This window comes from Gallus gallus, chromosome 3 (genome assembly GCF_016699485.2).
Source record: "Gallus gallus isolate bGalGal1 chromosome 3, bGalGal1.mat.broiler.GRCg7b, whole genome shotgun sequence".
NCBI lineage: Eukaryota > Metazoa > Chordata > Aves > Galliformes > Phasianidae > Gallus > Gallus gallus.
This window is the reverse complement of record NC_052534.1, coordinates 52,829,472-52,853,996: the sequence shown is the minus strand read 5'-3', so window position 1 is coordinate 52,853,996 and position 24,525 is coordinate 52,829,472.

Sequence of the window (24,525 nt, the reverse complement as noted above, 5' to 3'; positions counted from 1 at the left end):
TTTTTTTAAGTTTTAAAGATTTTTTTAAGTCTTCTGGTGCAGTTTGTGTACAAGTTACAGAATATTGTTTTTCTAGCTTTTATGGAAAATAACTGATTATGTTTGTGGTGAGTTTAGAAGCAAAACATGATTTAGTAGTGTTTATTCTGCCAGTAAGCTGAGTAGAAAGTAGAAAGTGCATTATTCTTCAAGTTCAGGCGTTGTGAAAATAGCCAGGTGAAAATGTGTTGATTAGATCATTTGACATTTATACCAGTGTCTATGGGGAAGTGTCTGTGGGAGGTGTCATCCAGGAGAGAAAGGTAGAGGCTGCCTGTGCTGCACACAACAACTCCAGTGGACCTAACACAGAATACAGCTGCACCCATTATCAAGGCTGGTGGTGCATCTGAGCAAACCTGTGTACGAAAGGGCAAAAAATAAAATAAAATAAAATATGGGTGTAGGGAGAAGGGGGGAACAAAAAGGATGAGGAACAGCAAGGCAAACACAAAAATTAGAAAGGATAGAGGAGGACAAAGTTCTCTAGTTACCAAAGCAGGTATCCCCTGCAGTCTCAGAAGAAGACCGTGCCAGAGCAGATATCCACACTGCAGCACGTGGATGTTAGACTCCACACAGGTTCAGGGGAAAGTGGATGAAAGAAGGAGCAGCAGATAGAAATTGAGGTGAACTGACCATAACTTGTTCCATACTTCCTGTTCCACTCAGAGAGCATAAAACAGTCAGGACTGAAGGAATGAAATTAAGCCTGGGAGAGGAAGAAGTAATTGTGTGGTTTTAATGTTTCTCTTTACTTATTGCTACCTTAATCTATTTTAATATGCAATAAATTAAATTAAGTTTACCCATGTCTAGTCTGTTTTCCTTGTGACAGTAACTGGTACACCATCTCTGTGTCTTTATCTCGAACCATGATTTTTCTTATTGAATGTTTCCTGTCCCACTAAGGAACTCAAGTGCATGAGCAGTTGCTAAGGTTGATCTATTTAAGAACTGGTGCTAGTTAAACCTGTGGCAGAGACAAGGTGACAGAGCTAGGCTCTTGTCAGTGGAGCTCGGCAGGAGTTCACTGGGCAAGAGCTGGAATGAAGGCTTCAGACTGAGGTTACAGAATTCTTTTCTCATCCCACAAGCAGTCAGACAGTAGATCAGTTCACCCAGAGATGCTGTGCAGTCCCTGTCCTTGGAGGTTTTCAAGATTCACCCAGAGATGCTGTGCAGTCCCTGTCCTTGGAGGTTTTCAAGATCCACCCGGATAAATGCTGAGTGACCTTGCCTGAGTTCACAGCTGAGCCTGCTGTGAGCAGGAAGGAGTCTGGGGATTGCACTCCTTTTCAGCCAGGGTGACACAAGCACCTGCATCTTCAACTCTACGGGGCACGTATACATAGGTCTTCAGAGATCATTGTGCAAGCCACTGAAAAACAAAAAAGCCATAAATCCAGTAAGAAATATATGCAGTGTATTTTGGTCCCTCTGGAGCTAACACTTCAGTGTATTTCTAAATGTACCAGACAACTACTTCAGAGTTGTAGAGCTTCCAGAGTTCTTCAGAGTTTTTCAACAGTATGCAAATTATTCAGTCTTTGGTTTTGATCTCATGTGACCTCTAACATACCAATAATCTCAGTTGAAATTAAGTGTCCAAAATAACGTAATAAAATAATACAAGGGCTGCTCCAATAGTATCTTATTATGTTGGCACATGATGTCAGAGGTGGAGGTTGGTGGTATGACAGTGGAGGCTGAACCTTCGCAACAATATTCCATTAAGCTTTGTCACTGTGCCACAGAGGGCAGCAGAGGGGCAGTCTGACAAACAGCATTTGACATGGAATTGTAGAAGAAAAGCTGTGTAAATGAATTCCTCACACTGTAAAAATTGCACCCACTGATATTCATTTATTCTTGCTGAATGTTAATGGACACCAAATAGCGAATGTGAGCACGAGGTGGTGGGTGGTACATTTCAGCAGTAGTAACAGAAACATGAAATATGTCTTGTTCCAGATGGCCATGCACAGCTGTCACACAACAAAATAAAGTGTTCTGATCAGCAAATCTGTAGGAATCAGCTAATAGTGGTGACTAAGTTGAAAAAGTAGTGCTTTGTAGCTGAGAATTTTCTGTCAAATAGTGTTATTGTGCTTTTTATCTACTGTAGTTTCCATGTAAATAAACAGGAGCCCTTACTTTCAGAGTGACCTATGTACTTGCCCTCCCTGCAGTACTCTAGGTGGTGTCAAGAACACAATATCACTGAAGTTTCACAGTTTATCTTCATAGTTTGAGAAGTACTGTCTTTAGTAAATAAACAAAATTTAATATTTTCTAGACTGTTTACTTAAACCTCTAGTATCTCTTTGAAATTACAGAAGATGGATGAATCTAACAAAAGCATGTATTTCTTTATAGTTTTTTTGTATAAGAGGCATCGCAGCCATCACTTTGGTTTTAGACACCATGAGTCTCAGCGCACTGTTGAAACTCCCTTCATAAGGCTAATAAGCAACAGTTCACTTTCTCAAGAAAGGTAAGAGTCTACATGAGTAAATAAGTTATTCTCTAATACTGCAGTTTGTAGTAAAATTGGATGGATGCATAAAACTTTTTGGGTATGTTTTCTTGGTTTAATATATTCACCCTAAGTTAGCAAGCACTTTTCTTATTCTCTAATATCCCTCAGATGAGAGTATTTGAATTGAAAGCTTTAGGAGCAAATTAATCGTAATAGAAGTAGAAACAAGTAAATAAATTACCCTTCAGACTACAGCTCTAGTACATTCAGGTGAGCATCCAGATCTACAATTCATCATATATTTCCATATCTCCTGCATCTTCTGCACTCAGGACTTTACTGTTTCTGTTTTGTAGCTCTACATTTTTTGAACTACAGGTCTTTTGAATGAATACTTAGGAAAAATCAATAAAAACTCTATGGCACTATAAACAGTGGTGTTATTTGCCAGGGGTGATAATCTACTGCCTACATCAGTAATAATAGGATACTATGACAGCATTAAAAAATAAAAAATAGTTTTGTAGGACTAAACACTGAAATTTGTTGCCACATATCCATTCACCCTTCAAGGAAAGTATTCTCTATGTTACTTGTGTTTACTTTTTTACATAAACAACTAATTCTTCCCATGGAACTCTATTCCCAGAGCCTTATCATGCCCAGTTCTTTTTTTACTATATTTGCTTGTGCAGCATGATCTTCCGTTTCCCAAAATTTGAGAATGTAATGTGGGAAAAGATACAGGGCTGTTGGCATCCTTGCATTTCTTCTGTGCTTGTACTCTTGTATAAAATTTAGACACTGAAAATAAAGAATAAAGAAACAGCTAGTGGTACTGAAGAATACACATAATATTTCCTGAATTTTGCAGGACAGTATGAAAGTTTTTTCATACAGTACATAGAACTTTTCTTGTATGGTTCCCTATTTAACAATCAACATGTTAGTTTATTGCAATGGGTAAAAAAAGCTGACAAGGACGAAGAAGTTATGAATAATTTCAGCAAAACACAAACATACCTTGCAACAATTTAAATTACATGAAGAGCAGGAAAAAAAATGCACTGAAGGTGTCATCTGGCTTGAAAGTTAGATGATACCAGGGAATAGAGGAATAGTTAACCATCCAGAAAAACAAACAAACTGAGTTTCCTCTTTACTCTGAAATTCAACACTGTAGTTCTTATTTGTAATTAAACCATTCCTTACAAATAATATTTAGATAGGATTTTAAGAGGGTGGATAGTGATAGGACAAGGGGGAATGGCTTTAAACTGAGACAGGGGAGGTCTAGGTTAGTTATTAGGGGGAAGTTTTCCACATAGAGGGTGGTGACACACTGGAACAAGTTGCCCAAGGAGGTTGTGGATGCCCCGTCCCTGGAGGCAATCAAGGCCAGGCTGGGTGTGGCTCTGGGCAGCCTGGTCTGGTGGTTGGCAACCCTGCACATAGCAGGGGGGTTGAAACTTGATGATCATTGTGGTCCTTTTCAACCCAGGCCATTCTATGATTCTATGATTCTATGATTACAACACTTACTTTTTAGTTATGAAAATATTTTTATCATTTTTTCATCATTTGTACACAATATTTTCATATTAATTTTAGTTAAAATCATGCATCACTATTGGAGTTCTACACTGTCACTGATTAGCCTAATATCAGATTGTCTTTAATATCATTGATCCATGGAGAAGAAAGTGTTCCTCCATGATCTTTATTCAAAGGAAATTGATCAAAATACGTTTAATCTCTCTTCAGCTACAGCAGCTTGAGCCTTAACAGTGAGTTTTAAAACTCACTGTTTTAAAACTGTACGCAGGTATACTCTTTTTTTTTTTTTAGTGAATTTTACTTTTTTTTAAATTAAAACAGTGGTGGCTTTTAAAATTATTTATTTCAGCACTCCACCTAGTGGGATATGTAACTGATAACAGACTGTATTGAGCTGGTTTTTTACTTCCAGAATATTTCCCTACAAGCATCTTAATTTCCTGAGTACCATTAAATCTTTCATTTTTACTGCATTCATAATGAACACTGTTCACACTTGGTTCATATCGTATCCTCAAGATTCATTGAACTGTTATACTTTTATCAGAGTTGTTTACTGAGGCAGCCATATATTGATGTAAACCACTAAAGCCTATTGAAGTCTTGAGAATTCTACTTTTTGTCAAGGGGTATCACATTTTTGGTCAGAATTCTAGCTTTCAGTTACTGGTTCTGATCATATTTCCTGGGAGACTAGCTTTCCTGAGAGCTTTTGAATAGATTTCTTCAGCGTGTTCATGTGAAGCAGTTGGCTTTCTTGTCTCTTAACACTTATGGAAAAGGTAACTGGATAAAGTAAAATAAAATATAAAAAGCGAAACAGCGTGAAGTTGCCAATTTTGAGGTGACTTTTTTTTCTCAGTCTTTTCTTATTTCAATCTGTTTTCCAAAAGCTTGACTGTAGCTGAAAGCCTGCTTGCTTGTAAGCAATCATCAAATCTCCCACTGGTTTCAGTGAGGTAAAGCTTCTATTCTCCTCTAGACATTTCACAACCATGTTACTGATGATGTCAGCTGTCTGGCAGAAAAGGGAGGGAGAATAATCTTTTATAAGGTAAGTCCTGAAGAACTTGCCAATGTATACCCACATGAGGTAGTCTAATGTTTACTTAGTTAGCTAAGTTTGCCTTTTGGGCAATAATGTTGTGATTTCCTTCTGATTTGTTAGAAGAAAGCTGAGAATCTGGACCATTCTCCACTCACATGGTGTATGCAATGGAATAAATATTCACAATATATAGAGAGATATGGCAGCAAAATAATTCCTGCGTGGAAAATGCAGTTTTTCCCTCCAAGCATAAAAGCTTTGATTTAAAACTTTTTTTTTCCTTCAAGAAGAATGAGAATGAAATACAGAGTTGGACAAAAGCAACATATACATAAAGGAAGAAGAATTTGTGAACAACTATATAAGCATTAAGAGAAGAATGAAAATTATGCACTATCACAACCCTCTGCATTTCACCATTCTAATGTAAATCATGCTCTTTCTGATCTCTGTGGTCTAGAATGAACCAGTAGCATCTTTGCCCTGTCAGTTGCTGTACTGTTTTCCAGATGAAATACATCTCTCATTTATATATAAAAGCTGTCTATCTTTTCATTCCTACTCACAACCCATGCTCTAGAACAGCCCTTTTGGACGCTTCCTTTGTATCTCTATGTGATTTCTGTGGTAAAAGAGGAAGGGCTGTATACAATTATAAGCATTATAAGCATACTCTGAATTCTTTCAGTAGCATCATATATAGAAAAAAAAATATTCAAAACAACATCAATTTCTACTCTATAAAAGCATTAACCAGAACTCTAGGTTCTGGTTAGGTTTTATTTAGTCATTGATAAATTCATAAACATTTTTGTTTGTTTTTATATGAACTGCCTGCATACGTATATATTTATTTCATTTGAAATACAGCCCGTATTATTCTAGAATTGCTTTGATCATGGCTTGGGTGTTTTTTTGTTTTGTTTTTTTCTTCGCTTTGTGACTCCAATTTTTTCTGAACACTTTTGCCTAACTCTTTTTTTTTGTTTTTCTATTATCAGTATCCCTACTATCAATAAAGAGCTCAGAATCTACAGTAACAAATGAAGGAATACTTACTGTTCTAAGTTTAATCCTCAAAGACCTAAGGAGTATCTTCCAAAAATGAGACTGAGAACTAAAACTCAGAATTCTTCCGGATACCAACATTCAGTAGAAATATTTCTTTAGAGTTATATTACAGTCCTGTGACCCTGACTTATCTTTTTGTATTCCAAAAGCTGCAAATAGCTTGTCATTCTCCTTTTCAGCCAGGGAAACAAACTTTTTTGTCTCTCTCGCTTCCCATTCTCATATACAACTAATTAAATCCTATGTAATTGCTGTTATCTTGAATCTAGCTTTGCAGTCTACTGCTTCTGCCTCAGATCTGCATGCCCAGAAGCTTGTCTACATTTTAGCATGACATATCTCAGTCTAATTAAAGCTGTTATCTCTGCCTACAAAGACAGTCTGGTTTGGAGCAAAGAACTTAAACAGCAGTGTCCATGTAGAGGAAATGAGAAGAGCCATGGCATGCTGACTGCAATAGCATCTCTTCTTTCTGTGTCAGACATAAAAGGTAACACATAAAAAGCCATTATGTGGTTTTGTAGCTGTGGTACAGGTAAAACTAGCAGTACTGTTGTGTAACTCATTAACATAAATACGTAGAACCAAGAGTAGCTGTGATATTATCAGACTCAGCTAGACTTACAGATACAGGCATAACAAGGAGTATTACCTGTTAGAGCAAACGTGGAAATAAATAAATAAACAAAACCAACACAAAACAATCACTTGTTATCAGATAAAGGTCTTACTACTACATGAAAATAAAATAAACTTGTTAACTGGCCTTCCAAGTATAATATCCATCATCTGAATTCATAATTTGTAATTCATAATTGAATTCATAATTCATAATTGTCTTTCTGTAATACCTTTTACTTTTGTTTCAAGCTCCACTGACTTATCATCCAGACATAGCTACACAACTTTTTAGCTAATCGGAGAACATACTTTTTAAGGCCACAAGCAATGATGTAGCTGTGAAATTTGATTGTGTTCAAAATTTTTATTCACTTCTCTGTTTCCTAGTTTGAGGAATGATATCTCAGAAGATCTGATTTTTTAATAGTTGCCCTTTTACTATAAAGTTATTCATTCATTTTCTTACACTCAAGGGAATGAAATTCAAGTCCCATATTGTAAATGTAGATTCTGCTTCACAGTCTACTAGAAAGTAGGATGCAGTTTCTCTAGCACATTTATTTCCTGTTAAATATTTCCAAACTTATGTTTCAATACAGCTTCTATATTTAGAGAACCATGTTCCAGACAAAAATCCAAAAGCTGATAGTTTCTACTTTCTGTGTAGTGTAGTGTCTTGGATCATTGGATTTCCTGCACCTGGGAATTTTTCATTTCATTTTACTCAACCCCAAATGGAAATGGATGAAAAACCTTCAGTTGAAGCTGAGGTACAATTAAGTCAGTATAAGCATCCTTGGCAAAAGGAGAAGGTTAAAAAATGGTGTCATTTTATAATAGCTGTGCCTCTGGGAGTACTTTTTGGATTTCAGCTCCCTAATTCTACAAAAGTCCATCTGCACCCTGTATCTGATTCCCTAAATCTTCTTGAATTTCTTGATTCAAGTGACCCTACAACTTGAACCATCGCTATGCTATGGTTCTATTTCATGTGTGTCTTGTTTTGAATGTGTGGCTTAGTGCATTAATGCATGTCATTTTTTCAGTCAGTTATGCATATATATTTCATCTTCAGAGTTGGATGTCATGTTTTGAATATTTCTCATGACTGAAGCTGGATACCTTAATTAAATGTATACTTACCTGCAAATGGATATCATCTCATTGTTTACATTTTACTCATCTCTAATGTGAGAGAGGAACTAGAATGGTGGCTACAGTTTTTATTTCCTTATTCCAATGAAAATCATAGTATTTTGGAAGGAAATTATATCATCTACTTCCTTCTGAGGAGGAGAAAATACAGTGTTTGTCATAATAACTTGCACATTTAATCAGTTCAATTCAGTAATCAAATGAAACTAACAGCTGGAGTCTACACTGTGCCACCTCTCTTCCTGTCCCCAAAGGCTTTGTCCTATAAGGAAAATTCAGACAAACTCAGGGAGTGTGGAATCTTGCAAAAGCATTTGATAGTTATAGAATGACAGAATGGTTCGGATTGGAAGGAACCTTTAAGATCATGTAGTTCCAACCTCCCTGTTGTAGTCAGGGACACCTCCTAGTTGAGCGGGTTGCTCAAACCCTCATCCAGACTGGCCTTGAATGCTTCCAGGGAGGAGGCATTCATAACCTCTCCAGGCAACCTGTTCCAGCATCTCCCACCCTCGTAGTAAAGAATTTATTCCTAATATCTAGTCTAAATCTATGCTTTTCCAGTTTAAAACCATTTCCCCTCATCCTGTTGCTACCTGCTCTCATAAAATGTTCCTCTCCAGATTTCCTGTAGTCCCCATTTGGGTACTGGAAGGCTGCTATAACATTCCCCCAGAGCCTTCTCTTCTCCAGGCTGAAAAGCCCCAATTCTCTCAGCCTCTCCTCACTTGGGAGGTGCTCCAGACCTCTGATCAACTTCATGGCCCTCCTCTGGACTCACTCCAGCAATTCCATGTTTTTCTTGTGCTGGGGGCCCCAGGCCTGGATACAGTAGACTCACAAAAGCAGAGGGGCAAAATCACCTCCCCTGACCTGCTGGTCATGCTTCTATAGTTTTTAGCAGGCTGACGTATGAACCCTACAGAAGTCACTAACTGCATTGACTTTATATCTTACTGCCACATAATCAGTCTGCCAAGATTTGCTTCTTCAGACAGCTGTGTCACTGCACATAAAATACACGTTATCTTAAAAGTAGAATTTTGCTGAGCCTTTTCAAACATGCTTTTCAAAGTTGGCCCTAGAACTGTTAGTCTCCCAGTTGCTTAAAAGATGCGCTGGTGGAAGGCTGTGACCTTATTTCTTCCCCATCTTTATAAAAGAGATTTGTTTTAATCAGGCAGTAATATTCTTCTCTAGTAAAGTCAGATCAGAGATTACCTGCCAATCCAGCACAAGACTCCTGTGCAGTTAATTATATTACACATACTGATGCTGTGGCTATTTCTTTTTGTTCTTTTTATATTCCAAAAGGTCTTATACCAAGAGGCAGGTAGATCCTGTGAGCAAAAGCCAAAACATGAATAAAATAACAGAAATTTAGAATAGAAGGTGTTAAAATGCATTGATGCCCTGATAGATTACCTTTGTTTCAATCTAGTGCTGTAGGAGTACTGGATGCCAGTATCTGTGTAATGGCGAGTCAATGGTGTTACTGATCTATTGCAAGTAAGTGGTCCTTTTAGAAGTGAAAACACTGACATTCAAATAAGAACTCTCAAAATTATGTGAATCTGCATTTGCACAGTGCAGATTCCTGTCTGAATCCTACTGTTCACAGGCTTAGATTATGTATGTCAAGATTTGTCCAGTATGTATATACAACTGTGTCCAGTTACATACATAGTATGCACATGTAGTGTTGAATTTGAGTTACTAATCATTCAAGCTGAAATTATTGTATGACCATGTTTACAAATCAGATTTCTGAAAAAATTTTTTTTTTTTTTTTACAAATTTTACATTTGACATCCAAATATCATTGCCTAGACTGTCAAATTTGTTTTGTATGAGTTCAAAGTGACTGCAGTTGGACTTGAGTGTTTCTACAAGTTTTAGTTCACTTTTAGCAGACTGTGGCTAGAGCATTTCCATTCCAGTGAGTTTTCTACCCCAGTGTACATCAGTGCATCTACTCATTATGCTGTTTTCCACATTGTGTTACATCTCACAGGGTATTTATCAGTGATACATCCTATTCTGGCAAATGGAGGATGGTGAAAAGAACTCACTACAGCTAGGATAATTTTAGACTTTTTATATTTATAGAGTGAATATATTTAGTGTAGGTATAGCTTGCTACAGAAACTTGTAGGCGAATAAACTTGCTTTAAAGTTCCACTGCTATCAATATTAGTAACTGAGAGCAGAGCACTGTAGTAGGATACTCAAATGCAAGAAACCCAAATAAAATTATTTAGTTAGTTGTTACATTAATTTGGTTAGTTAGGTCTTCTAAGATTTACTGTTTTGTATTTTTTTCTAAAAAATACTTTCTTTCTCATTAAATTGGTTCTTTATATAGATGTGTGAAAGCAGAAACAGAAAAAGTAACGATGCCACTCAAAATTCACAGTCAGTGTTAATGAAAGTGCATTTTTATTTTACGTAAAGAATAAAACATTTCTGTACCATCATGATATTAGATATAGTTGGGTTGTAAAAAATAATCTACAGAGTAAGGATAAAATAAGCAATTCCTTTTCTGTTGCTTTATAGCTATATGTTCTTAGCTTAGTAATGTCCAAAGCTCATTTTTTGTTACGTTTTATCATCTTATGTTTTATTACATTTTGTAATTAAGAGTCTTGTAGTCATTGTGCCAAACACAGTACTAATACACTTGTACTCCTCATTTTGAATTTTTCTTCTGGGATAGGTGTTAATACCCAGAGCCCAGTTCTTCCATCATTAGTGGGTTATAGTACATTATTTTTCATTCTTGAGAATCGTGATAATTTACAAGTTCTTTAGCAATGGCAAGCTTAAATAAAACAAATAAATAATAAATAATAAACCCTCAGGTAGTATTTACAGAATCTTTCATCAACATCCTTGCTTGTCAATGTTACATTGTTATTGTTTTATTGATAAGCATAGGCAAGGTCTATGGTCTTAGAAATGTTATGGATTTTTCAAGAGATTAAAAGAGAGACATTAAATTAAGAAATGAAAAATAGTACAGATTGATTTAAGCATTCTTATTCTGGCTTTCCAAGTGTAGTTTAAAATGGAAAAATAAAATAAACATTTGGTGTAAATATATTCAGTAGAAACAAGAATAAATCTCAGTAATTCCATAAATGGAATAGAGTAGTTGCCTGTGTAATTATGGTAATTCTGGTAATTATGGCTGCATATATTAAGTAGCAAAAACCTTAACCTGGGAATGTTGCTGGCTACCAAGGCAACTGGGCAGAATATCCCACCTACATGCTAGGAGACTTGTCTGGTCTTGGAAATGGTGTACTAGCACACAGGTTCTGTTTTTGTCTGGTACCTGCTGTGAGCAGCACCCAAAAATTGCCTGATAGAACACAAGGAATAAAAGCTTGCAAGACAACATTTGCACAGATCATAAATACAAGAAATGGTGTTTTGGTACCCAAGAATATTCTTGGGAACACTTGAATTTAGTGATATAGATGTACCATTTACACATATATAGCTATAGAATCCAATGTAGATCCTTGTTTGAAAAATTTATGAATACAAAAATAAAAGTTTGTTTGCTGAGAAGAGTTGAAATCGGCAGAAATGTTAGTCTTGTTTTTACTGAGGTCAGAAATAAGGTCTTTATTTTGAAAGACTTCATGCCAACCCCAGAAAAGTGATAGAGGTGCTTTTCATCTGCTACAAGAGAGTTTTGATCAGGAACCATACCTATTAGTGTTCATTATACATGTTTAAATATGCTGTGCTTTGTACTTTTTGTGTATTCTTTCACCTGAGCAACTCTTAAACTAGGGTGTATTCTAAATTAAGCTATGAAATATGGAGAGACTTGCAAGGAAATCTTTTAAAAAGGTGACACATGGAGAAAAGCTTGGGCTTCACATCTTGTATAGAAGGTAAGAAGCCACTGGATCATCAGCCCCAAAATACATTAATCTGTCTTCTTTGAATGGCACCAGAGAAATTAATCTACTTTCAATAAACAGCAAGAGCAGTGGCTCTGTGAACACAGGCATTCTCTTTCATAAACATATCTGCAGAATTATGAGGCAGAGAGTTAACATCTGACTCTTTTTATGTGCACGGATCATCACTTATTTACATGAGCTGATGTCTGGAGAATACTGTTTTATGCAAATATAGGTTTATAATCTCTTTCCAGGTTATTGATTTTAAAAAGATATTTTTTGCTATTCACTGCTGTAGGCTCAACGTCTTTTTTGTTTTCTCATGTATGAACATGCATTTTCAAATGAATGCTTTTACATGTAGGATTGAAGCTTATTTCTTGCTAGTTAAATTCTTTTCTGACATTTACAATGAATGAGGTCATAGAAGATATATTAAAGCTTGCCAGCAAGTACAGCAAGTGAAAGAGTATGCTGATCTCTTTTTCCCAAGAGTCTTTCATCTCCTAATTATTTGTTCAGTTCCGTAAGTCTGAATTCTTGCTGACATACAGCAGTTAGTACAAACTATGGCCAATTAAGTTCTGTTTTTACTCCATCGTATGTTACTTATGTCCTGAAAATGGCATTTTTTTTAAGTAAAATAATTGTGTTTTCAAACAATTCAAACAAAGGCCAAAGATTACAGTTGTCAAACTTGTTAATTACAATACTCTATCCATCTAAATTTAGACTCAGGGAAGAAAGTAATTTCACTCCAGCCAAGTATTATTATTAGTTGTGCTAGACATTGATAACTTTAGGCTTTAAAATCTAAATTTCAGGACTAAAAAAATGTTACAACTATATTCTACTAAGAAATTCAATTTTGCTAGTTCAAATAAAAAGCATACACAAACAAACAAACAAACAAACAAACAAAAAAACAGTCAGAATTGACCCATCACAGATGTATACCTACAAGTCTGGGCTGACCAAACCACATTTATCTTTCATGTCCAATTGCTTGTACAAGTACTTTGAACTGTGCTTGGCAATGTGGAAGATGACTGAGGTGACAGTTTCAAGGGTCTATCTTATGATCTGGAGTGAGAGAATATAGGAAGTGACATATTTAAAAACATCTTCATGAAAGAAAGGCAATAAAATCATCTCTTAATCATTTAATGCTTGTAATAATGTTTTGACTGGAAGAATCAGTAGCAGTTTTTTACTGTCTAAACTCAAAGTAGCTGTGCTCGTAATTTTCAAATCCCATACAACTCTTCTAGTTATTTACTTTTTATTATAAACCCTCCAGCTGTGAAGGAAATGTATAGGGAATATGTGCTGACAGCAATATATAAACAACTTCCTGATTATGCTGGAGGCATAGACGTCACCCTGATGTTTATTACACCAGAAAAGAAAAGAAATAATTATACTCATGAGTATAATTAAATATTTCAGAATGGAAGGCGCAGAGTACAAGTACCAGCCAATTTTCCACAAGTGTCTCCTGTATAGATTTAGATCATTATTTTTTTGTTACTCCATATAGAAAGTCAAAGAATCAATCACCCTAAATGTCTTTATTCTGCTAGAAAACACTTCAGGAAAGAGAGTAAAAAGGCACTTGTTGGGAATTCAGTAACTGTTTTATTGCTTGCATTCTCTGACTCTCATCCTGCCCAAACCAGAGTCTTTTGTTGGTAACTGAAACATGTTTGAAGAATGCAGCATGGTAGCACACCTGTGATGCATAAGTACGCAAGTTTTCTTGCTCTCTGTGTCATGATGGGGTAAAACAAATCGTTCCAATGATTTGTAAAGTGAAATCACCCACCTTTGTATTTCTCATTTAAGCACCACTAAATATTGAAAGTTTCACCTGGTAGAACAAAGAAATGAACAACCTGAATCACCACATTATAGAGACTATGACCATCACCCTCACCCACAGCAAAATTCAGAAAGGAGGAAGTTGATATCTCTATGGAATTCAATTTTTTATACCAAGAGGATGCAGGTTCAACACCATTTCGACTATATCCTTACCTACAGAAACTGCTCTGGAATAGGAGCTTCTTTTTCTGCTCATCTAGTCAGGTACATACAAAAGATCAGATCTCATCAATGAGCAAAGCGATAAGGGAAGATTTGAGGGTTTCTTAGTTCAGCTGTTGAAGATATAACAGGCTTGAAGAATGTTTTCTGTTTAAACTCTTAGACATGTTCACAGTCTGAAATTTATTCATTCATATGGTTAAGAAGCAGCTGAGCAGCAACCTTAAGATTTTACTAGTGCCTGTGTATTAGACAGACCATCAGCAACACCCATTTAAAGCTCTAACTCTCAAATATTAAGTTGATGTGTGTTTACAGAATGTAATACTATTAATTTTTCGTTATCCATAAGTGGATTGTCCAAGTTGTGGATTAAACTGGTCCTGGTTTCTCCCAAGGCATCTTACTGTAATCTAGTGTTGCCAGTAATGTAATGCGAAGAATTTATTGCTGCCTCTTGATTCTACTCTGTCTACCTCTTAATATTATTTATTTCTCTGCAGCAATTTAAAGCATTAGTGAAGTGTGTTCCCACAGTCTACTGGATCTGCAGTTTCATTTTATCTGGGTTATTTCTCTGTGTTTATGTTATGAAGATGAGTTAGCTGTAGCAAGCTTAATCTTTTTAATTCTTAGGAATTTCCAGTTTGTGATTAGTAACCGTCACACTTAGCAGATCATGTAGCAAATGTATCCATTTTCATGTGATTAATTTTGGCAGAAATATATGTACCTTTGAGCATTACGTATCACTAGTGCCACTATTAGTACTTGTTCTCATGTTAGATTTCTCTTTCCATTTCCTTTATTCTCTAATAAGGTACCAGATTAGGTTTAATTCAAATGAAAATGCATACTTTCCAGTGAGATGTGAGGTGGAGGGGTTTTTTTTATTTGTTTAGTTTTCTTTCAAACTAACTTTTTTAAGAAACAAAACATGGGTTGTTGTTTCTTCATGTCAGCTTTGCTCTGAGGGTGGACAGATGTGCACAGTGAAATGCAATTTTGCTACACTATGCATAAATTAGCACTTATTTTGCCGACAACGGTAAAGGCTTTGCTATTTTGGATTTAAGTTAGTTAAGACATTTTAAGATGATCTGTATTCTCTTATTCTTCCATGGATCCAGCTGGTATTTCTTTGGAAGATCTTTATTTACTTAATTAAATTCTTTCTTGCAAGAAGTGACATGGTTGATAATCCACAACAATTTCCTGCAGATGTTAACTTAATGAATATGATGGGAACTCTTCTTCGAAATACAACAACAGACAATATATTCATTATTAATATGCATTTAAAGATTTTCCTAAGCTCACAAATATCATTCAGAGAGAATGATGACAATTCAGGTAGGTATTACTGTCTATGTTAATGCCTTGAAGTGTTGTCCTTCCTACCACTGCAGAATGCAAATGCCAGCTGCACCACTAGCCACTAGTTCAGACTAGCCAAGTCTGGACTGATGAGTCCAACAAAATTCCTGCCATATCAGCCCAACAGAGCCATGGCAGAGCACAGTGCTTGAGGGGTAATTATTAAGGTGAGAGGGAGAACACACTGATTATCCAGTTCTCCTACCTGCACTGGAAAACACAAAAAGTGGCAGTTAATCAATACTAAGTGGCCCACTCTGTTGTTGCTTCTTCTCGAGAGCTGTCATTTTCCTCCACAGTGGAAGACCAAGTGTATTCATAGCCCTGGGAAATTATGTGCTGATGCTTCCTAGTTCTGCATGGTTGAGACTGTTTTTGCCCTTATGTTTCTTTTATGGACCAACAGGTGCAGTTCTGTTATGGATTCAGTACTGTCTTCAGAAGCAAAGTCTCTTTGCCTTCTGACAGACCTGCCAGCATCATTCTTTTGAACACAGTAGAGCCTTCAGGCTTTTAGTAACTGACAATTCAGAGACCAGCATAACAGAAGGATGCTTTGACAGCCACTTACATCTATTCAGTGCTACATTCTTTCACTTACAATATAAATAAAAAATATTTTTAATGATGACGAGTCATTTCTGTCTGTTCTAGACAGTGGCTGTCTTTGATCTTTTTCTCTAAAATAAACTGAAAATTAACCAACTTAATGATAGTCAAAATATTCTGATGACAGTATATATATATATAATGCGTCATGATATATTGCATACAGATTTAGTACACAGAATTTTTATGTTGTGTTTTGATAAAGTGCAATGTTAACAGCAAATGAAATACTATGAAAAAGGGGAAAGTGTTTAAAGTAAAAAGTTTATAGCCAGTCATTTGTTTCCAAATTGTATTCTATCTCCACATACAGTTACTAAAACATATATATTTAAAAATGGGGAATTTGAAAAATATTTTGTTTTGCTTCAAAACACTGCTATTGTTGAGTATCGTTTTTCCTGTCTGTAATTTATATCCAAGACAAATGTTTTACCCTTTTTCTTTTAAAAGCTTGTGTGAAATATATAGAAGTGTTGTAATTCTGAATGTATCTCTTTCTAATCTGTATACCAAACAATTTTAATATAACCTTTTATCAAGTAAATCTTCAACATCAAGCAGCAAATATCTATAACTCTTTTTTCTAAAAAACAATAGATGTTTTAAATCCCTGCAGCAAGTACTTAAACCTCAAAATGAGAACTAAAAATAAAGGCAAAACAAAACAAAACACTTCTGAGGATTCAAATCATACATAGAATACAAAGCCAAGGCTTGTTGTCATGCAGGCTGAAAAAAATGTCCCTTTATATTCTGTTTCCTGTAGATGCAGACAGGTTACTAAGACCTTTCCAAGAACATCAACTTTTGGAAAATGGAATTACAATGTGGAAACAAATCGAATGTCGTTATTTAATGTTACTGTGCTGAAGGCAACTTATCTGAAAGGTCAAAATCTCTTAATGCATAAAAAGTGCTTGTATCTTCTTAAGATAAATATACTGTGTGTTAATCCCAGAATTCTCACTGTTTATATTTCTGTATTGACTATATGTTTCACTTTATAGATGAGTGGCACTCTGCAACTTAATGTCCAGGAGGGAGTCACCAAAACAACAGCTCTTTGTAAGATTTGTATTTGTGCATTCACTCAAGACCATCTCAGCCTGTCTTGGGGGATGTAGGTGAGTAATTAAGGTTAGTAGGATGGCAATAAGCACTTGTAAAAATGTCAGAATGCAAGACTAGTAAATGGCAGTCAGAAAATGACTTTTGGTGATATAGCCACACAGAACTTCAAAATGGTGTATGAAACAACAAAAAGAAGTACCTAAAAGGACAGTAAGTTAGGGTCCTTTTCATATGTACCTATTACTGCTGCATTAAATAAAGCAATATATGTACCTCGTACAGGCTAAAAATATCTATTTTGGGGAAGGAGTTTGTACAGATCTGCAGTCTGTTTCATCATATCCCTCAGCTGTGAGTGATGCCTTCATTATTTGGAGGCAGATGTAGAGAAAAATAACAATGCTCTCTATTCATAATTCAGAAGGCAAAATGTATAAATGGAGTTTTAGGTTCCCAAGTGTCATTTTAGGGTTCTTGACCCTATGTATACCAAGTATATCTTAAAACTGCTACTCGAGGGATATTATTTTGACTAAAACAGTCAATAAATGGAATGCCAAGCAAATATGTCATGATAGGACATAATTTACAAATCAGGTGAATAGAGCTTAAATAACATGATTTTTTTTTTTTTTTTTTTTTTTTTTTTTGTGAGGTAAAATAAAATGTATTATCACAGAAAGGTAAGTCTTAGAAATGTCAGCCATGGATAAAAGGAGAGAGAGACTATTACATACTTTGCAAAGGAATACATGTTTCTAGATAGCAGCAACACAGCAGGATAAGGTATATTCAGAACAGATATCCACTGACTACCATGATGAGGAAGGGAGATGATTAATTTGTGTTTTAATTAATTTGTGTTCTCTCAGTTTAATAGTAGTAGTAAGAGTCCATGGTGTTTTAATGCAAGGCTTTTTACCTGCACTGAAGACAAGTACAGGGCAAAAATTATCTTACAAACCCAGTGGTTGTATCAGAGACAGTATTTTAACCAAACATTTCATATACTAAAAGGGAGGCTGATTTTGATGCATCCTGACTGTAAGAGTGCACTATAATGAGTGGCTTAAGAAAAGTATGTGGACTAGGAAGATACATGCATGAACAAGCACACATTTTAAAGTTAATGAGGTAAACAGGTAGAACACCGAGTCCTCTGTGCAAGTTAGAAAATCAGTATTACCATTCTTAGAAACATTATTAAACCATGGATTGAATTTTGTGTTATCTATAGACAGTGATATCCTACGGAGAGTCATTAACTCACACTACTTGCAGATCCATTTCTGCATGTGAGGCTCATGTTAGATGTTACATACTTTAGGTTGGGGTCCTTGGGGTGTTTTTTGTTTTTGTTTTTGTTTTTGTTTTGCATGTTATTCCTCTTTTCTGTGCTTTTCCAAAGGCCAATGCTTCTACTATTACAGAGTACTAGGTGGCAGCAAAATGCTTTTAAATATCTGCTGGACTGTCATTACAGCCTGTAACCATTTATCACATCCTGGCTGTACTCCCACTCTCAAAAGACACATTCCTTTTATTGCTGCACTCCTGCACTCTCTCTCTTGTTTGGTTGCTCCTCTCTCTTCCTGCATCACCCTTGCAGCTGTCAGAAGATCATAGCCTGAGTCTGAATCATCAGGATCACACTGCTGGAAAAATGGTGTGTTGTGGAGAAGAACTGTGAAGTAATTTTACTACACTTCCATTTTAGGATAGCTTCAGCAGCTAGTTTCAGACCCTGCATTTTAAGAAAAGGTGTGAGCCAGCATGAAAAAAAAAAAAAAAAAAGATTAGAAATCACTGAGTCTGGTCAAAATACATGATTTGAGGGAAAAAATTAAGGGCATTAGATGGTGGGTCTCTAAGGACATGAATATGAAAATTAACTAAAGAAAGTAGCATATGTTCTCTATACCCACTCTGGATGCAGCAAGAAATGGGACTGCAGTGAAGCAAAGAGGAAAATAGAGGTAGCTTAGAACTAGAATACATTTTTTGGAGTGTTGTAAAAGTGATGCCATTCAAGATCAGACAAACATCTATAATGTTTTAGGGACATATACTTTGAGACCTTACCTGGAGAAATGGGCTATATATATAATGGCTTAGTGGTATGCCCATTTGATAAGGCCAACCCATGAGTTCTGGATGAAAACAGTTTAATCATTCAAAGCCAGCTGTTTATGACACAGGGGGAAGGCTAAGGTAATGTGAGCAATTCCATATTTATCTGTCAACTTGTTAAAATCACAACAGAGTACAATCAAACAATATAAAGAATTATGTCTGTGGACTGACACATAGTAAGAAACAAGGCACCATATGGCTTACACCCACCTGATACCTTTGTGTAAACAAACACCTACAGACAGTTATTTCTTTAAAATTTGTGATTTTGGAGGCAACAGAGGCTGACAATGTGTTATCAACTTTACTCCTCTTGGGATCTTTTGAGCTTCTTTCTGACAGTAAAAATGAGAGGTAAATGGCAAGTCCCACAGGTTACTGAGATGAGGTCCATAAGTAAGCTTCAGAAAGTGCAAAACACTGCACCACTGAGGCTGCCAGTACAGCCTAGTACCATCTTTTCTATTATTTACTCTTATTTCATATCCTGCCACTTGCATCTTGGAAATTCTGTCATGAGAGGAGCTGTAGCGACAATAGGAGAATTAGAGTGATGATGTGTTATTGCTCACTTTGGAAAGTAATTGCTCTTCCATATCGTCCAAGGCTCCTCACTCCAAAAGATGGCTCATTCTTTAAAACCAGTGGCCAGGGATAGTGGCATGAAAATGTTACTGTACCCCTGCACAGTGCGAAGTTTCAAATTATACTGCTGTCTAGACTAGGGTACAAGAAAAAGCCTGGAAATATGGAAGATTTAATACACATTAGTGATCTCCCAGTCCCCATGAAGTCAGAATAATCTTCTTCATCTCTTCTACCCGCATATATTTTACATTTAGGAAAAATAATGGTCCTTCATTGCTTGTCAGAATGAAGATTGTTCAACTCCCCTCCTCCATCCCTCAGCAATTATTTAGCCATTTTTTTATTGTCTTTTCTAAGACATTTGACACCTTCAAAACTTTATTGGACTAGTAAAATACAATTCAAATCTCATTGTTTCTGACTAATTTATTCAATCCATGCTCCCATTTCACTTGTTTGATTAATTAACCACATAACACATAAGCGGAGACATGCAATTATACCTTCATTTTTTCCAGTCCATTTCTTTCCAGTTTTACAAGACAATTTTCGGTGTTGCAGTGAGAGCAGTAAATGTAACTTTGAGGAACTTGTCTTCTGACATTGGAAAATGACTGACAATCTGCTTCAATGTCAAAGACTATGATAAAAGGACCAAGGAGGGGAAAATCTCTTCTATATGATGACCAACTTGAAGATCATGCTGTAAGGAGACTGTATGCAGGGAAAATATTTGTTTTTCTAAGAGTTTATCTTGCATAGTGAGTTGGACTCTCCTTTCATAGATGCATTAAGGGATTAATTCAATGGTTGGTAGGAGTTAGACAACTTTTTTTATTTTGTGAGAACTGGACCCTAGCATATGATATGAAATAATTCTCAAGTCACAGTGATGAAAATTGTAATTTTCCGTGTGTATTGTTGACTTAAAAGCAATTTCAAAGCCCATTGAGTAAGTGCAATAACAATTGACAGTTGTTCTGCAGTAACATCATAGAACTTAGGATATTCAGATTTGCAACACCATATTCTTTTTTGATATCTGAGAATATTTTTCTCATTTGAGGCCTGAGAAGGAGAAATCTCAGGTTATGTTTACAAGACCTTTTATTTTTTCCTTTTAGTTTTTGTCTTCAAAACAAAAATGTACCAAAATTCTCATGGGAATTTTTTAATGAGTGTGTGCTGTTGTCGTATCAGTAATATCACAGGGCTAGCAAACAAGATATTGACTTAATTCATGAAAAGATTGTTGTAGTGGAAATGCTAAGTCACAGCCTGAAACAATGATTGAACACCTGGTGGGAAGGCAGGAACAACCTAGGGGAGCTCAGGTGCATGCAATACACCTGAGTGATTGGATGCAGTGGAGCCAGGGTCCACCCTTTTGCAGACCTCATGTAAGGGTTGGCAGTGAAGATGAAGGCATCTTGTTATCTCTGCCTACCTGATGCTTTCTGAAGGTAAGCAGTTTTTTTTTTTTTTTTTTTTTCTTTAATTTCTGTATTCACAGCCTCTGCATTTGGGCTTGTCCTCAGTTGGTGCAGTCAAAGACTTTGCCACGCTGCTACTATTGCTGTACTTTCCATCGCATCACAGCATTACAGTTGTTTACACCTTTATTTTAAAAACTTGTCAAGGTTACGCCAAGTCTCAAGAAATGTTACAGAGTAGAGTAATCCAAATCAGTACACCGAAACAATAGGTCTCCACATAACGTTCTCTGGGGGCAACCTGCACCGTGACCAGCAGCTTACTCTTTTCCTTGGATGTATTAGGAAAGGAGAAATTACTATTCAATTGTTTGTCTTCTGCCCTTTCTGCATAGCTGGACAGAAGTCATGTGACTTATATTTGCATATTTGATAAGCAGCAATTGCAGCAGCTGCTTCATTCCCAGTAGGTATCCAGTCTACATAAATACTAGCCATAAAAATCTAACGTTTATGTGAGAGCCGAAGTAAATTTAAGTAGAAGAGGCTGTTTGAAAAGATTAGTGAAACTTAGTAGCATTTGTGAAATTCAAGAGGAAATTGACTTGCCTGCTAGGTAAGACAAATCAGTGTATCAGGAAGAATTAGATGAAAAAGAGCAACTTCAAGAAGTATCATTTTAAAGAACTTGAATAAGTAACTTGTTTCTTTCAGCCTTAAGTGTCTTGAGCAAAAGTTAAGGGGAAAAAAAGCCTTTGCAACAGAGAAGGAAAAAAAAAAGGGGGGGGGGGGGACGACAGTGGGGAAAGAGCTGCTGAAATTTTGATTATTCTCCTCCACCTTCTTTAACACAGGATATAAATAGAGGGCAATGATCTGTCCAGCATTAAAGAAAGCATACAGCTGTGGAGGAATCCTGCCTTTGTGCTAGTTGGGGAAAAAAATAAAATAGCATTTTAAATGTGAACAAATCACACCCAAAGAAGACAAAACTAAACTTTTTTTTTTTTTTTTTTTGTCCAGTAGCAATATTTTTTTTTCAGTAGCACAAGTTAAAATACTCTTAGGTTAGTTTTCCTGTATATGTTCAAATATCGTGCTCAGTAATGAAATTCTGAAAGATACAACTTCAGTCAGATTTTAATTATTTGAGGTATTAGCTGCCCCACTGTAAGAGAAAGATAGATAGATAGATAGATGTGATAGTTTATAAGAAAGAGAAGTAAAAAAGTAAAACTAGTGCTAGATAACGTGAGGAGCCTTGGAGGTGGTAGGAGGGAGGCCTGGGAGTAACAGACTCAAAGCCTTACTTTGCTGTATCAATGCAGCTGTGACGGATAGCCTTAAAAAAAAAAAATAAAAAAAAAAATCGCTGAACAAATTGACCAGTAAGGGGAGCAGTAACTTGTTAGGCATGATTATGCGGATTCTGGAGCTCTGGTATTTCATATAACAACATTCAGAGGTTTATCTGCATCCTATTATTTCCTGTAGCATGAAATGTGATTAATAGGTAGCTAGGCACACACAGGGTGAGGATTACTTCCTGCCTTAGCTATGATAGAAAGGTAGTATTGGCTTTATAGCCCTGAAGGCCCATCAAACATTCATAGCACAGCTATTGCACACATTATTTTCTGCTGGATTAAGCTCTTTTCTCTAGTATGTCTTCAAACTTCTACACTATGTTCAAACAGCAAATCAAATCAATGCTTGTATTGATTTTCCTTGAGCTCCTTCTAAATCTGTGACAACCATGTACTGGAGTGTCTCACTCCAATTTATAGGAGGGAGAGAAGGTTCTTTGGTATATGTATACCTGGCATGAGATTAAGAAACGATGGTTCAAATGTTGGTCCGGCCTGTTTATTACAACTCTTAATCAGAGAGATGGGGAAGGGGAGAACAGATGCTATTACGAATTAGGGTGATGGGGAAGGGAAGGCGGCAGATAGAAAAGATAGGAAAAAGGCAAGAATTGTGTAAAGTGGGGATAGGTACCACCAGCAGCAGTCCCGTTGCATGCTGTTCTGATGGTCCAAGGCAAAAGTGCAGGGGGAGAGCGGCAGCAGTGTGGCTAGCCTTAGGCAGCACGCAGGCACCAGGAAGAAGCGGCAGGGTAAGTCGACGAGGAAGCAGCAGGTCTCAGGTAGCAGGCCCAGGAGAGAGTCCATCAGCATGCAGGCATCAGCTCGTGAGGCTTCTGATGTCAGACACCTTCTCAGGGAGAGCAGCAACAGAGTGGCCAGCCTTAGGCAGCAAGCAGGTAGAGCGCAGAGCGAGTCCAGGAACAGTTACTGTGGAAAAGATCTTGCTTATTCTCTGTTTTACCTTGTCCATTAATTTGCCAAACTGGAAAATTCTGATTGAATGATGGGGAATAATAGCTTACAATTGCTCTCATGTTCTGTTAACAACCACACTGTGAATTTACAAGGGATACCTAGGTCAAAGGAATGTGTGTATCTTTGAAATTTATGACATACAATTTATAGAATGGAATGGCATTTAATTCCTTTCAGGAGTTTCTTCAAAAGTGTATGAAAAGGATAGCTTAAGATTGATTGTGAAGTAAGGACAATCTAAATCAATATTCTGTATTTAAATTCAGGAATGGTTCCAGCATGATTATTTAATTTGCTACTTTATCTCAATAAAAGGATTTGCATTTATGTAGAAGGATGTTAACTAAGATTAAAATAATGTATGATTTTTATTTTTCCTTCTCTGACCTGCTTCTCTTTTAGATGTTATATCTCAGGAGTCATTTTTTTCCCCTTTAGAAATAGATGAAAGTATTTTAAACTAATATTTCAACACATAAAGGCAGACATTTATTATAAATTAGCCACTTTTTTGTTACCTTGTAAGAAAACTGCTGTAATACAAATCTTCATCTCCAAGGGAGTTTGTATATGTGTAATGAATAGTTATCAAAAGAAGGTTTGAAGAAATAAATGCAGATGGGTCTTGTGTACGCTTCTATGACTCAACCAGTCAGCCAGACTCAACCACCCCATTTATTTTCTTTCCAAGTGATGACTTGTGCAGCCAAAGATGTATCTTCCCTGATTAGGTTAAATTCTGTCAGCTGTATTTGAAAGACAATAAAAATTCTGTGGATGAATATTTTTCTGCAGCATCATCAGGATGTCTCATGTACTGCAATTATCTTGGGGGAACTAGAGGAGAGAGATCTAGGGAAGAGATGCATGGAGACATCGATCTGAAATGCAGACTGGATTATATGTGGGGGAATCTGCTTTTAACCCACATTATATATCCAGTGTCATACTCTAAATCAATGCTTCTGGCTCAAGCAAGTGAAAGGAAAACAAGTATACTTAGGAGCACTATCTCTGACTCTCT